The following is a 15,140-nucleotide window of genomic DNA, read 5'->3' as shown; positions in this document are numbered from 1 at the left end:
CCAAAGATCAGGGTCGAGGCCTCGATGTTAAAGATGCAAAAACTCTTGTCAGTACCTGAGGGAGGCTGAAGAATAATAATCAGACTGCCAGTGCTGTCATTAAACGACAAGGTATCTTTTACAAGGTGAACATCAGCCTCGGCCTGGCAAATACATTCTTAGACAAACTGCAAGGAAGCCAATTTAACAGAAAGTTGCTTGACAAACAATAAGAGTGATGGTAATGGGGATGAGCTTATAATTAGCTGGTGCATCCATTTCCACCATGAGGTCCTGACTGTCTCTTGGACCAGTAGGGCTATGTTTGGGGGCAGGAAATCCCTTCCCTGGAGTGTACTCACATGTTTACTGCCAAACTTTGTCTCACTGACTCTTCTTATGTCACCCATTTCCAAACCTCAGTGACTGACAGGATTCTCTTCATGACTGCAACAATCTTTCCTTAAATGGGTTCCTATCTTTAATCAGCACAGGTTAAGAGTTGAGTCTCTATATGATGTTTCTGCATACTGCTTTTATCCATTCTGTGTGCTCAGCTGGCCAAGGCCTATTTCCTTTCATAGTCTGGTTTTGGGTGTCACCCCATTGTTGCCTTCTTCCCATATAACACCTCCATTGTAGTGCTAAAACATCATCTTGTTTTATTGTATTTTTGTTTTCTGTGTTCCACTGGTTGTGTGTGTGTGTGTGTGTGTGTGTGTGTGTGTGTGTGTATGTGTGAGAGAGAGAGAGAGAGAGAGAGAGAGAGAGAGTAGGATTGGTCTGAGAAAGGATATTATTTTTAACAAGAATGGCATCAAGTGAGACAAAAGTCTTATTACAAATTCAACTGTTTCATTACATCAAATGAGGGAAGGTTCTTCACTAATTTCAGTTTCTATTTGAGAGCTCAAACTGACTTTGTCATAAATGACGCTTGAAGAATATACATATTTTATTGTGTTCAGACTTATAGCACTACTAACCCTGAAAGGTCAAGAGTAAAGTATTGGCAATGTGAGGTAGGAAGTCTTCATTTCTCCTTTTCATAATCGATTTTGCCTGGTTTATCGGTGGTTTGCACCAATAGCAACCATTAAAAACCCCAAGCATAGACAGACTGCTTGTAATTCCAACCTTGGATGAACTGATTCCAAAGAGATAGATTAATCCATACCACACTCCTATACTGACACTAATGAAGAGACAGATGAACAAAAGAAATTGCTGCCATTTCCCAGATTTCAATCTTTTTTTGCTTTAATCATTTTATATTTTTATCAATTATATGGTTACTAACCTGTTTTACAGAGCATTTAAGACCGATGACAAGAACACAAAAATCAAGATCAAGAAAAAGAAAAATGCATGTTGTATGATGAAGGTGGAAAGGAGGAGTTACAAAGATGTAAAGGACACTAGTTCCTACATAATAAAGTGAAGGTCAATGATGAGGTTGGGCTTTTTGGTAGCAAAACCAAAAATGAAATGTAATAGGTACAAAATTACCTTTTACCCATAAAGAAGACCTCCCCAAATAAACAAAACATGTTCTTAGCACTTGGATCTGAAAGAAACTTATTTATATCTTTATTTAAGAAAAACTCAGTGATATGGATAACACAATCACACAGTGTAGTCTGGCAACATGCAATTCAACAGATTTTGTTTTTTGAGGGAATCTTGTTTTTGTTAATTTTCTTCCCTCTACTAGTTTTTGAAGAAAATATCATCTGTCTGTTCTTCTGAGGTTAAGCTAAATATGTTTAATATTTAATAAAATCTAAACTTAACCCTTTTGCCTGATCCTGAAGAAATACAAGATTATAAGACTGTATTAAATCACTTCCCTCTCCATCTTATTATGTTATTTTGGTTGAATGCTTTAGTTCTATTCTGTCTTTTAATCCTACAAATTAACCATTATTGTTATTGTTTTATATGATCAATATTTATATTTATTTATAAATGTCTTTGCTCATCATTTCTTCTTGCACTTCAGACTTTCAGTTGGGTTCATTTTTTGGTATGTCTTTATTATATCCTTCAGAATTTGTGTGTGTGTGAGGATCTATGCTCAGTTTGTTTGTCTTAAAATGTCTTTTATTTTACCCTTATTTTTAAAAGCTCCTTTTATTTATTGTAGAATTTGGGATTGATCATTTTTTTCTTGGTACTTTGAAAATGATATTCTGGCTTCTAGCTTCCATTAATGCTGTTAAAAACACTGCTGTAACTCTAATTTTTATTTATTTGAGGTGATTTTCCTTTTATCTTTGGTGCTTTTACGTTCCTTTTTTTGACGTTGGTGTTTTGAACTTCGACTATAATATGCGAAGGAGTGATTTTTCAAAAAAGTCCTGTTGGAATTTGGTGTCTTCCAACAGTTCTGAAAAAATTTCATTCATTATCGCTTTGTTGTCTCTTTTCCATTTTTTCCTACTATCTCCTTCTAGAACTCCAATATTTTCCTTTTCTCTAGAGTTATATTCTTAAAGCCTCATTTCTCTGTAATATATTCTACCTGATTTCTTTAGTTTTATCTTTCCCTTCACTAATTGTCTCTTAATTCTGACCATTATACTATTTAACTCATATGTTGTTTTTAGTTTTAGCTATATTTTCCATCCACATTTTTGAGGTATCTATTTCAAAGATACCTCAAAAAATTTTTTTGTTTCATGTCCTTTTTTCAGACATCTGTTTTATTTCTGAAAGCGTATTAAATCTATTTACTATATAGTTTGCTTCTGATACTTCAAATATCTAAAGTTTGTGAGTGTGTGATTTTGTTGTTAGTTGTTTTCTCCTGGCTCTTACTTTCCTAGCATGTTTGTCTTTTATTTTTTTATGGGCTCATATTTTTTGAAACTTTTTCTGTAGGATTTTTTGAAAACTAGGTTAAAGTTGGTTGCCTCTAGAAAAAAAGTTTCTGCTTCTGTGACTTCAATTGCCTGGGGGCACTACTAGTTCTCTATTTGATTTTTTCCTCCCACACTGTACAGTAGCATGAATTTGAGACTACAAAACCACAAGAAGCAACATCAACTATGAAGGGTTAGTGACAAAAATATTTAACTTGAATCCAATTATGAGAAATGATTGATTAAATCCAGAATCTAGAACAGAATATAGAAATTCTATATGGCCTGAATTCTTAAAAAAAAAAGTAATTATAGCCAGGTGCGATGGCATGCACCTGTAGTTCCAGCTACTTGGAAGGCCTAGGCGGAAGGATCACCTGAGCTCAGCAGGTCAAGGCTGCGGTGGCCATGAGCATGCCCCTGCACTCCAACCTGGGTGACAAGAGTGATAATCCAACTAAAAAAAAAAAAAAGAAGTAATTACCCTCCCACACATGCACACTCGTGAGACACACACACACACACACACACACACACACACACACACACACACACACGGCATCCAGAGTTATCTAACTCACAAATTAAAAGAAACTAAAGAGATAGAACAATCAAATGCAAGGCATGCACTTTGATTGACTTCTGAATTTTTTTTTAAATCACAAAAAGTATTTTGGAGACCGTTAAGAAAATTAGAATACAAACTATATATTAAATGATATTATGGAATTATCACTACTTTTCTTAGGTGAGATAATGATATTGCAATTATATAGGAGATGACTTTATTCTAGGAGATGCCTTCTGAGGTATTTTAGGGTAATACTGTACTTTGAACTTACTTTCAAACAAAAAAAGAAAGAAAGAAAGTCTTGGGTATCATTTACACACACACACACACACACACACACACACACACACACACACACACACGTATATGTATACTTATATGTATATGTTTATGAAATTTTAAGAGTACTGTTCATTGTACTTTTCTCTAAACTTTTCTGTAGGCTTTTAAATTTCCATGAATTTTAAAAGTTTATGAAAAAATGCAAAAACAAACAAACAAAAAACCACACGAGAGATAGTTATAGTTGGAATTCTTGGGGGAAACTGTTTCCTCTCCACCAAGGTCAAGATCAAGATAGACATGTTGCTTTGTTCTCTCCTTCTGAGCAGGTTTATGTATAAAACACTGTTATAGTTAGAGTGTGACTCCTTGAGGCTTCTCTATTCAACTCTTTACCCTAGGATGGCTTTAAACGTTTTCTTCATCCCATCAATCCATTATGCTGATAAAACAGAAGTTAAGGTCCCAGGTTTTATCAGATACCTTCAGGATAAAATCTGGCTTTGGAGCTCATTTCCCAGAATACAGACTTTCATTTTACATTTGACCTCTCTATATTTCTTGTTTTCTTGCTAGCTCAATAACTCTTTTAATTTTAGAAATATTTTCTACCCCAAGTTCTTAGTTGTTTTTGTTAGGAAGATCGTCTTGTAACATTATACTACAACAGACAGAAATCTCAGTGCAATATCATTTAAAATGGAAGTTGTCACAATTAATTTTCTTCCAATTCCTGCAGAGATTCAAATAGCAGTTGCAACCATAAGCAAGTTTTGAAAAAAATTCCTTACCATATCACTACAAAAAAAGCCATTGAACTTAAGACATAAATCCAGCATATTTATTTCTCAACTACCTAGTTGGAAATACAGTTGTCTCAACACAAAAATGTGCTCTATCAAAACAATCTTTTCCTCTAATTCATGAAGGTAATTTATTTAAATTATTATAAATTCATAATCCTACATCTGTACAAAAAATGTGTAAAGATAGGCTAGATCATGAAAGAGCACCTTGTCAGTAAGTCATAAATACCTTTAATAACAACAGTGGAAATAGCCCTACTGACAAGTGCAATATCTCTTTTTTCATGCTTTTGTTATTTGCTAGGATATTTTTATATAAGGAACAGATTGCAGAAGTCAATATCTTTCATGTTTTATTTTTTCTTGTAGTGGGTTTGGGATGCTGTAGACCAGGTTACTCTTTGAGGATATTATAATTCCCTTAACTCAAGTCTCCCTTTAAGGGCAGGGTAGACCTTTCTCCTGGATAATTGAGTAGGTTATCACCAACTTCCTCAGTTGCAAGAACACCAGCCTCAATTGATGAATAGGGGTATTTATTAAAGATAAATAGAGAAAATTAAACAAACGTTATCTATTCTGCAACAAGCAAATCTCAGAAACATAACATTCTATGGTGTTCCACAGTTCCTGATCATCATAGAATAATTTTTCCCAAGTGTCAATTACTGGTTGTAGATAAAGAATATTTTTAACCTTCCCGGCCTGAACCAGCTCCTTAAACATTTTCCTCTTCTGTATGTTAGGCAATATACCTAGCTGTACCTGAACACACACAAGTGAGACTATTGTATTTCCACATATAACAACACAGACCCTCTCTGAGTTTGGAGTGCAATATTTGCCCTAGGTTATAAAAGCAGCCAAAATCATTAATTCTACTTATAGTCAGGGCAATTAAATTTTACTCTAAGCCCTGCTGCTTTTCTCTTCTTTTTACAAGAAGGTTGGGTGTCCCTTCTCTAACGGAATATGCTCTACTTGTTCAAAGATTGTGGAAACAACCTACTGTTTTCCCCAGTCTTCTCATTTGGGTTCCAGATATAACAGATTAGCAGACTCAGTTACAAATGTAAATATCTGAAACCCATTGTCTTAGTCCATTTTATGTTGCTATACCAGAATACCTGAGATTGGGTAGTGTATTACAAAAAGAGTTGTTTTTTCTGACTCATGAGTCCAGTGGCTGGAGGGTTCAAAATTGAGCATCTGCATCTGGTGAGGGCTTCAGAATGCTTCAACTCACTATGGGAAGCAGAAAGGGAGCAGGTGTGTTTAAAGAAATCACATGGGAGAGAGGAAGCAGGAGAGAGATATCTAGGAAACCAGACTCTTTTTGACCACCCACTCTCATGGGAACTAATTTATTTCCTCAAAAGCAAGAACTCACCTTTGCAGAAGGGCATCAATCTGTTCATGAGGAATCTCCCCCACCCCATGACCCAAACACTTCCCATTAAGCCACACCTCCTAACACCATCACAAAGGAGATCAAATCTCAACATGAGCTTGAGTGAGGACAAACCACGGCACCTGCAACAAAAAATTATAATAAGGAAATATTATCTATTGTGCAAATGCTAGGTTAAATGTTTATATTCATTCTCTCAACAGTGCTATTGGCATCTCCACTCACCTTACAACAGGTATCGTTAGCATCTCCATCTTACAAATGACACTCTAGTCTAAAGGAATAGTGCTGTTAAATGACTTTTCAGGATTACACAATGATGGAACCAGGATCCAAGCCAGGATTGGGTATCTGCATCTAGTGAGGGTCTCAGGTTGCTTCAACTCATGGTGGGAAGAGGAGGTGGTGTGTGCAAAGAGATTACATGGGAGAGGAAGCAGGAGAGAAAAATCAAAGAAGGCAGACTCTTAACCAGGACACTATCCCTGTTTGTTTTCACTGACCCTTCTCAGAAATGTTTCAAAATCTCATGTCCTTGGAGTCAACTTTAGGTCCCCAAGGTCAGAACCCCAATCTAGGAATAAACAACCACTGTTGAGATCCATGATATCTGTTGGGCACCATCTTAGAGCTGGTTCTCAAACTACCCATGTGGTACGTATCATTTCCATTTCCCAGTGAGGAAATTGAGGCACCACTCTCTGATCTCATAGCAAGTAAGTAACTGGGTCAGCATTCAAACCCAGGTGTGTCCCCACCATGCTACCTCACTTGATTGTTCGCAGTGCTCACATTGCTTTACAGGACAGGGCTATGTCATGATGTTGGTGACCACAGCCATTTTGACAATGGCTTTTAAAAAGTGCAGAAAAGGAAAAAGCAAATATAAAAAATTGAGTTTTTGGCTTCACAGAATATGTTAGGAGGCAGTAAGTCAGATTAACAGTAAGAAATTAGTTCTTACATCCTCAGTTCACTTTGCTTGCCTGGAAGCAGTGTTTTATGCATTGATCAAACATTTACTCTCCCTAAGCCCATGCAGTCGAGTAGGACACTGTTCCCAGGCCAGAAGGTCTGAGTTGAGTCCAGTTTCTGGCATTTCCTTGGGAAGCTTATTCAACCTCTCTGACCCTCAGTTTTTTAATCTGTATAGTGCAAATTATAACTGTCCTATGTATCTCACCTCATTGTTGTAAAGATTAGATGAGAACAAATATAGGACAGGGCTCCCTATCTGAATGAGATATTTAAAGTTGGTCATTATTATTATCATGTGAGCTACTAAGAGGTAAAAACTTACTGCCTTCTACAGAAAAGAGAGAGAAAGGAGCTCTCTCTGTGTGTACTTATACATAGATGTGCATATATATGTGTCCATTAATATGAGTATGAGTAAAAAAGCACAAGTAAATTGTGTTGAGCAGATGAAGATGAGAAAATCCTAGTCCTAATCTCACAGAAGAATCCCTGATAAAGTACGCTAAGGCAAGTCTGCAGGCCTCTGGTTTTAGCTGCTTAACTATCAGATAGGCAGAAAATGTTGAAAGCTTATGTTCAAGACAAGAGTAATAGTAGCCCTCAGAAAACCAGCACCAAAGTCCATGACCCCAAGGGAGCTGCCATTGATGGACCACCTTGCTACACCCAAAGGGCGCCAGAAATTAGGTCTTACCTTCCAGGTATAACAATGAAAGAGGAAGGGAGAGTGGGTGGTCTTGGGCTTACTCAGGAAGAGCTCTTCCTGAGAGGCACTTTAAAGGGAGTCTGTGCTCAACACCCAGGACAAGGTGAGTTTGTCCTTGAGGGACCCTTCACCTCCTCATCTGTCCTTCCAGGGCCTCTGCACTCCCCGTTCACTCTTCTTGTGCCCAATTCCTCTGCTACTTTTACTTACCCCTGGTTTTTCTGCTAAAACTTTACTGGATTTGCCACATCCATTTTCCTTTCCCACAAGCCAATTTTTAAAAATGCAGCAGCCAAAATAACCAATATCAAGAGTAATTATATCCATACTCTGCACTATTCGTGTGAAGAGGCATGGCAGAACTCCATCAGAAAATCCCTTCTTGAGAATTATTGTTGAAATTCATTTCTTACTGACGTGTGATGAAGCACATGATATATACCAATGAACTTGAATGCTCAAATGGAGTAATAAACTATGTTTGCTGTTCACACTTCCCTAGATCCTAAAAGGAGTCACATTTCCATAAAACAGTTTTTTTCAAGCTAGTGGCCAGTTCCTTCTCACTTCTCCTGAAATTGATGTGAAGCTGGTCCATTTAAACACCACTGGAAAAATATCATACTTGGGAGGAGGAAGAAGAAGAATCTCAGGTTCCATATTTATTTGTTTGTGGTGCTAGGAAGCAAGGCGGCAATTCTCATGCCCTGTGCCCCTCAGCTGCTAGGTCTGAGTAGAAGACAGGAAAGTAAGAAATGGACTATCAGCAAGATAATCCCCTAGTCTACTAACATTTGCTTCCCCTTTCCTCTCATTTTTAATTCTACTTAATAATTTAGCCTGAAATTTATGGACAAGGATTGCTGGAAAAAGTGTGGTCTAGAACTGGGGTCAGCCACTTTTTCTGTAAAGGACAAGACAGTATTTGAGAACTTGGCAATCCATATGGACTGTATCACAACCATTCAATTTTGCTATTGTGCCACAAAACAGCCACAGCATTTCTGGATTCCATAAAATGCTATTTATGAATCTTGAAATGTGAATTTCACATGTCAGAAATGCTACCACTCTTTTTATTTTTCCAATCATTCAAAACTATAAAAATGCTTCTTAACTCACTGACCCTATAAAAGCAAAATGGGGGTCATATTTAGCTGACAGTCATAGTTTTCCAGTCTAGAACTTTTTATATATTGAGTATTCTTCATATTAAATCCATTGAAACTGCTTTGCCTAAAGACTTTCATCCCTCCCCACACCCTCACCCCCTGTTCTGATTTACCAGTATGTCACTTCTCCCCACTAACCTTACAGATTTGTTTTCTCACATTGTGCAGCTCACACGAAAGTAAAGGACCCTTGCCAAAGGCCCATCTGTAAGCACCCAGTACTTCAGTGGGCACTCATGAAGTGGAAGACACAGAGCCTGTGTCTGACCATGTTTACGTGGTCAGTAGTCCATCTTCTCCATGGATGGAGAATCCATCTATTTTCCCTCCTTCCTCTCAAAATAGAGGCTGAAAACACCAGATTATAACTTTCCCACCCTTCCTAGCAGATAAAACATGGGTTTGTCTTGATCCACTCCTGGACAATAAGACCTGAGGAGAAATCTGTTGGGGTGCTTGTGAGAAAGATTTTCCTCACTGGAACAAAAAGAGAGAGCTATAAAAGCAGAAATTTCATCCTCATGTTGTTCCCTGCTTTTGGATGACATTGTGTAAAGAAAGGAAGTTTGGAGCCATCTTGCAGCTGTAAGGGAAGCCCAAGAGCTGATCTGGAGCATAACATCATTCATTCACTGAAGAACCCCTGCAACTCTCTCCCTCTGGACTTGATGTCATAGGAAGTGATAAACCACCAGGATGGGAATTCTTTTCTCATCTAATACATAGAAAGACTTCATTCTTGTGAAGCTTATGTTGTTAGAATGATGTGGCACATAAAATGAAAAGCTATCTATAAAGAAAACAAATTTCATAGACATGATACTAGTTATGCTTTTAGTGTGCCTCGATAGAATTCACATACCAGCTACTCCCTTCCTGGCTGCTGTATGCCATCTGAATCAAAACGTGTTCCCTCATCTCCTGCACGGTCACTGCCGTATATACGCCTTCTGTGTCATGGGCAAGCTTCTTAAAAGTTATCTGCTCTCACTATCTCACATCCTATCCTGCTGTCTTTGCTCCTCAGATGGCAACTCTGCCTTTCTTCATCCACACTGCTGCATCAAACTACTTTCAGCACAGCTACCAGTGACTTCCGTGTAGATAAACCCGAGTGCAGAATTTAGTCCTTATTTGGCCTGAACTCTCCACAGTATTTGATACTACTTACCATGCCTCCCTGACACCATACTTTCTAGATTTTCTGTTATAGCCCTCAGCCTTTATTGCTGGCTTCTCCTTCTACTGGTCTCTCAATGCTAGTGCCTCCCCCGCCAGCGTTCCTCTGGGTCGTCTTCTCATTTTCTCTCTTAGGTAGTCCCATCTGTACAGCTTTAGTTACTGCCTATAAATTAATGATCCTCACAACTATAACCCTCCCTCCTGAGTTACAGACCCACATAACTAAATGCTTACTGGACAGCTCCATTTGGATATCTTGATGGTTCCTTAATCTGAATGTGGCCAAGCCAAATAGTCACCTACCCCTTGGATCGCTGTGAGTGGCACCACGATCCACCAGATGTCAGAACCTCAGCCATCTCCTTGAGACAACCTCCATGGTCCTGCGTATCACAGGCATTCTCTCTACTTACAATGCTCTTCCCTAACTTCATCCACTAGAGATAAGGCTGCCTCCCCATCCTTCCCCAATCACATGGAAAGCCGCCTTTCCTGGAAGCCTTCTTTAACTCTCTCTAGCTACAGGTTGCTTTCTCCTCAGTACTTCCTTATTTTTTAGGCCATGTCTCCATGACAGTTCTGTTGATATTGCTGATATCATCTACTTGCCTGAGTAGAGGATGAGCTAGAGAACAGGAGCTGTGCTTCCTCCATCTCTGTGTGGTCATTGTCTAGCACAGTGCTGGGCACATTTCAGAACACTGTCACTATGAATTTGTTGAGTATATTAATGAATGGATGCATATTAATCATCTTTTGGATAATTGATGATATTAATGAGAAGAAATTCTAATTAGGTTTTCATGCCTGATAGGCAAATATTTTTTCTAACACAGCATTTTTGTCAATGACTAGGTAACAAACTCACAAAATTTTAGAATTTAGAGTTGGCAAGAGTGTTAGATATTTACTCCAGCTCGTTTATGAACTAGTCAGTGGTCATTTGTAATTAGTAATACCAATTTTTAGTAGAAGTTAACTACTAAAATCTTTCATATGGTAATTTTTTTGTTAGGTTGAGCATGCCCTCAGGAATTCAAGTAATACAATTCATTTGCTTACAAACCTTTTTATCTCCATAGATAAACCTCAACCAAATCAAATAAAATTATCCCAAATTCTGAACTCTTTACATCCAAACTGATGCAATTCTAGTGTCATTTTCAGGTTTGTCTTATGTCCTATTATTTCATTAGATTCTACATTATATTTTCTTTGCAAATACATTTAGATATCTGCCACTAACTTTGGGATTTTCCTGGCACAATGATCAATGTTGTCATTGTACATTGCAGGAGCCACCATGTGGATGAATTAATACATGGTTTAATGAAGATGAGCAATTACTTGAAATGATTCTAGTTGTCAAGACTCTTTCTGGACTTCAAGTTTGGTATACACAGTTATTAATTGTAACAAATGTTCTAGCCATTGCATTTGGCTATTTTTCTAAGGAGTTTTACACATTATTTAGTAAAGTACATTAAAGAAGTTAATGAGAATTTCTTTGTAGAGTCTACTGAGACCCTTAGTGAAATAGAAAATGAGTGATTTTACACATTTCTTTTCTTGTTTCACTGATCTTCAATGTTTAATAGCTAAAGCAAAATGTCTTCTAAATTCTGAAAAAAAATTATACTTTGAATTGCACACTAATTAAAAGCTTGATTTATTGGGCCCTTAATTGTGCTAAGTAGCTTTTAGAAGAGTTATTTTCCTGTCACTTAATCAAGCACCTTCCTTGGTTATTAACGGTACACCTAAAAGGAATCCAAAGTTTGCTATGGTGTAAATGCCATCACACAGTAGATTGTAAACCATGTTCCCTTTATGCGTCTTTTAATGTTAAGAATTACATTACATCACATTTCTATTCCCTTCAAGAATTCAACTGGAAAATCTGACAGAGCTAATGATAACTCTGAACATATATCAATGAACAAATATGTACAAACCTTCTACTTAGTTGTGCCAAATAGCAATGCACAATATGAGTGATTTATCCCACTTCTGAAGAACAATATTGTTGTTACCCTCAGCAGCAGGGTAGCACCCTCACTCTCAAAACTGGGTTTGGATGTCAAGATCAATGTTGTCCTACATGCAGAAGCAGTGTTTGAAAAGGTTTATTGGTCACATAATGAGACCTCTTGGGGAGAGGAAGATGGGCTCCTAAACTGGTCTGAAAGTATCTTGAGAGTGCAGGGAAAGGAGAATTGCTTTGGGGTTTATGGCAGTGAGGGCTCCTGGACATGGGGGAGGGCGTATACTGTTGGAATTTCCTGCTGGTGCCAAGGATGGAGTACTGAGGCTTTCTGATCAGTTTTTCCTGATGTGAGCCTGAGAGGAAGGGGAGCTGGGACTTGAAAGCTGCCAGCAATGGAGTCATTCTGTATATTATAGCAATAACAAAAGAAAGGAAACCTATTAATAGTATATTGTTACCTATTGCTACATAGTGCTACACAACAAACAATCCTCAAACCTCCATGGTGTACAGAAATAAATATTTATTGCTCACACCTCTGCTGATCTTGTCTGAACTCCCTTGCCTGTCTGAGTCAGTTGCTGGCACAGCAAAGGCCTAAGGGCCAGAGTTGGCAAGCCCAGTCGCTGGCACAGCAAAGGCCTAAGGGCCAGAGTTGGCAAGCCCAGTTGCACACATACACTTCACACCTCTGCTTGTGGTACTTTTGCTAGAATCCCACTGGCCAAGCGAGTTACATGGTCAAACTATGGGATAGCAAAAAATGTATATAGGAGACCACATTCCATCTCTGTGGCCTTTGCCCTCCACTCAGCCTTGCTCCCAAAATCCTTCCACAGATGGGAACCATGTTTGCCCTGAATGAGGCCCATATCTCTGAGAAAGGCTCTGTCATTCTATGGCCCTAACACCTCCTTTCTCTGCCTGAACTTTGCCTGGATCTCAAAAAACCACTAGATTGTGGCTCTCAAAATTTTGAGCATCCAAACACTCTTTATAGAAGGTCTTACTCTGAATCCATTGTACAAAACATAGAACCAAGGCTGTTCTGCTCAAAACACAGGCTGGGAGCCTGGATTCCCCTCCTACTCAGACCACCTGGGAACACAATTTGGGAACTTGGAGATTTGCAGGTCTAGTACATGCGGTGAGTTTGCAGTCACATTGTGTGGAAACATGTGCACACCTCCTTTGTTGTCTCTTTGGTACTCATATGCAGACACATGGCTTCCCATTCCATATAGTGATGTTGCACCAAAGAAGACAGAGAGACCTGTGTTAGGTCTCAGGCAGAAGAGCGCTCAGAAGGTGACTCACAAATCTCCAGGGCATTCACTGTAAGCGGAATCATAATTGGTGTCACATTATTTTAGTACAGTTCAGGAGCAAAATGACACATTAATCTCCACATTTGTGGCAGAGAGCTTCTTAAACTGTGCAATGGGATTCTTTGAGACATAAAAGACATTCCCTGCCATCAATACTTTGCGGAACTTTCTCCATTAGTCGAGACTATTACAGATGGGAAACTCTGCCACTGTTTATCAAATACTGTTTTCTCTAGTTAATCCATATCATTCTGAGGGGGCTTTGCATGGAAGGAAGGATAAATACCTGTGTTCTTTCGTCTCTTTCAAGTCCAACCCCTATACCCTACCCCCACACGGAAACTTTTGGAAGAACAGGCAGAGTGTCTGGAAACCCAACTGAAGATAAAGCACAGATCCACTGACTTATACGAGGGGGCAACCCCCGCTCCCCAAACTGGAATTATCCTTTGGAGAGCAGGTTCCTTGTAGTACACTTGGAATTTATCCCTCCAGATCAAATGGTCAACCAAAGTTTTTATCTGGAAGTTTTGAAAAGGTTGCATCATGGTTTTCAGAAGAAATGTCCTAAGTTGTGGCAAATAAGTGACTGACTCTACCATGACATGGGCCTGCCCATACTGCAATGAGTGCTCAGCAGTTTTTGACCAAAACATCATGACTCCCCCATTGCCCCACCTTGACCTTGTCCCGAATGACTTTTTTTGGTTTCCCTGATGAAAAAATCTGCAAAGGGAAACGTTTTGTTGCAGTGGAGGAGATGGAACAAACGAACAAACAAAAGGCAGAAGAACTAAAAGACATCAAAACTGACAAGATCAAAAGCTGTTTTGAGCAGTGAAAAGTGTCTCAATGGGTGAAATGCATCATAGAGTACTCTGACGGTGACTGAAGTTTAAACACGTGAGAGAAAATACACAATTTTTAAATAAATAAATTCCGTTTTGGGGGGTCCCTTTTCATAAATGGCTCAACTGGATGGATTCCTGGGGAGGGGTCTTTATTTTTATTTTTTGAGGCCAGGCTGGAATGCAGTGGCACGATCAAAGCTTACTACAGCCTCGATCTCCTAGGCTGAAGTGAACCTCTTGCCTCAGCCTCTGAGTAGCTGGGACTACAGGCGCGCGCAATCACACCCAACTAGGTTTTCATTTTGTGTGCGTACGGGGTTGTCCTGGGTGGTCTGGAATGCCTGGGCACAAGGGATCTCCCCGCCTCAGCCTCCCGAGCGGCTGGACTACAGGTTCACTCCAAGCCCTGCCAAGACGTGTTTTGCTTCCATTTAAAACATAAACACTTTCAAACGTTCGCTGTTCATGCCTCAACACTTGATAGAAGAGATATTCAACATTCCAAGTATTCAAGCAACGCTTGGAGAAGTAAAAGCACCCACTGCTCTCTGATCACGTCAGCAGGACATCCCTGCAGAGCCTTCGGGGCTCGCGGGAAGGAGACTCTGGAAGGCGCCGAAGCCTTTCCAAGAGCTGCTTCCTTTCAGAAACCGGGAGCACAGGGGCGGGGTCCGAAGGTGCCCACAGCAACGCGGCTGGCGGTGCAGCCTCTCTCCCGCCCGCCCCCCGCGCGTCTGCCCTCTCGCCTCCCGCGTCCAGAGCGCCCCCCCACGACCCCGCCATGCCCACGCCGTCGGGCCGCGCCCTCGCCCCAGAGACCCGGTCGGTGCCGCCTCCCGCTTGCCCACGCCCCGCCAGGCTCTCAGTGGCCTCCGCTCTTCCCGGCGAGAGGGGATTCCGCCAAGGGGTTGCCCCGCCTCGCCTCCCCCGCCCCCGGGCTGGCCCGGCCATAAAGCGGCGGACGGCAGCCCTGAGCCCAAAGCCAGCTCCCCGCTCCGCGCTGCCAGGACGCCGCGCCCCAGG

This window comes from Carlito syrichta, unplaced genomic scaffold (genome assembly GCF_000164805.1).
Source record: "Carlito syrichta isolate Samal-C Ts95f unplaced genomic scaffold, Tarsius_syrichta-2.0.1 Scaffold45653, whole genome shotgun sequence".
NCBI lineage: Eukaryota > Metazoa > Chordata > Mammalia > Primates > Tarsiidae > Carlito > Carlito syrichta.
This window is presented reverse-complemented; position numbering follows the sequence as displayed.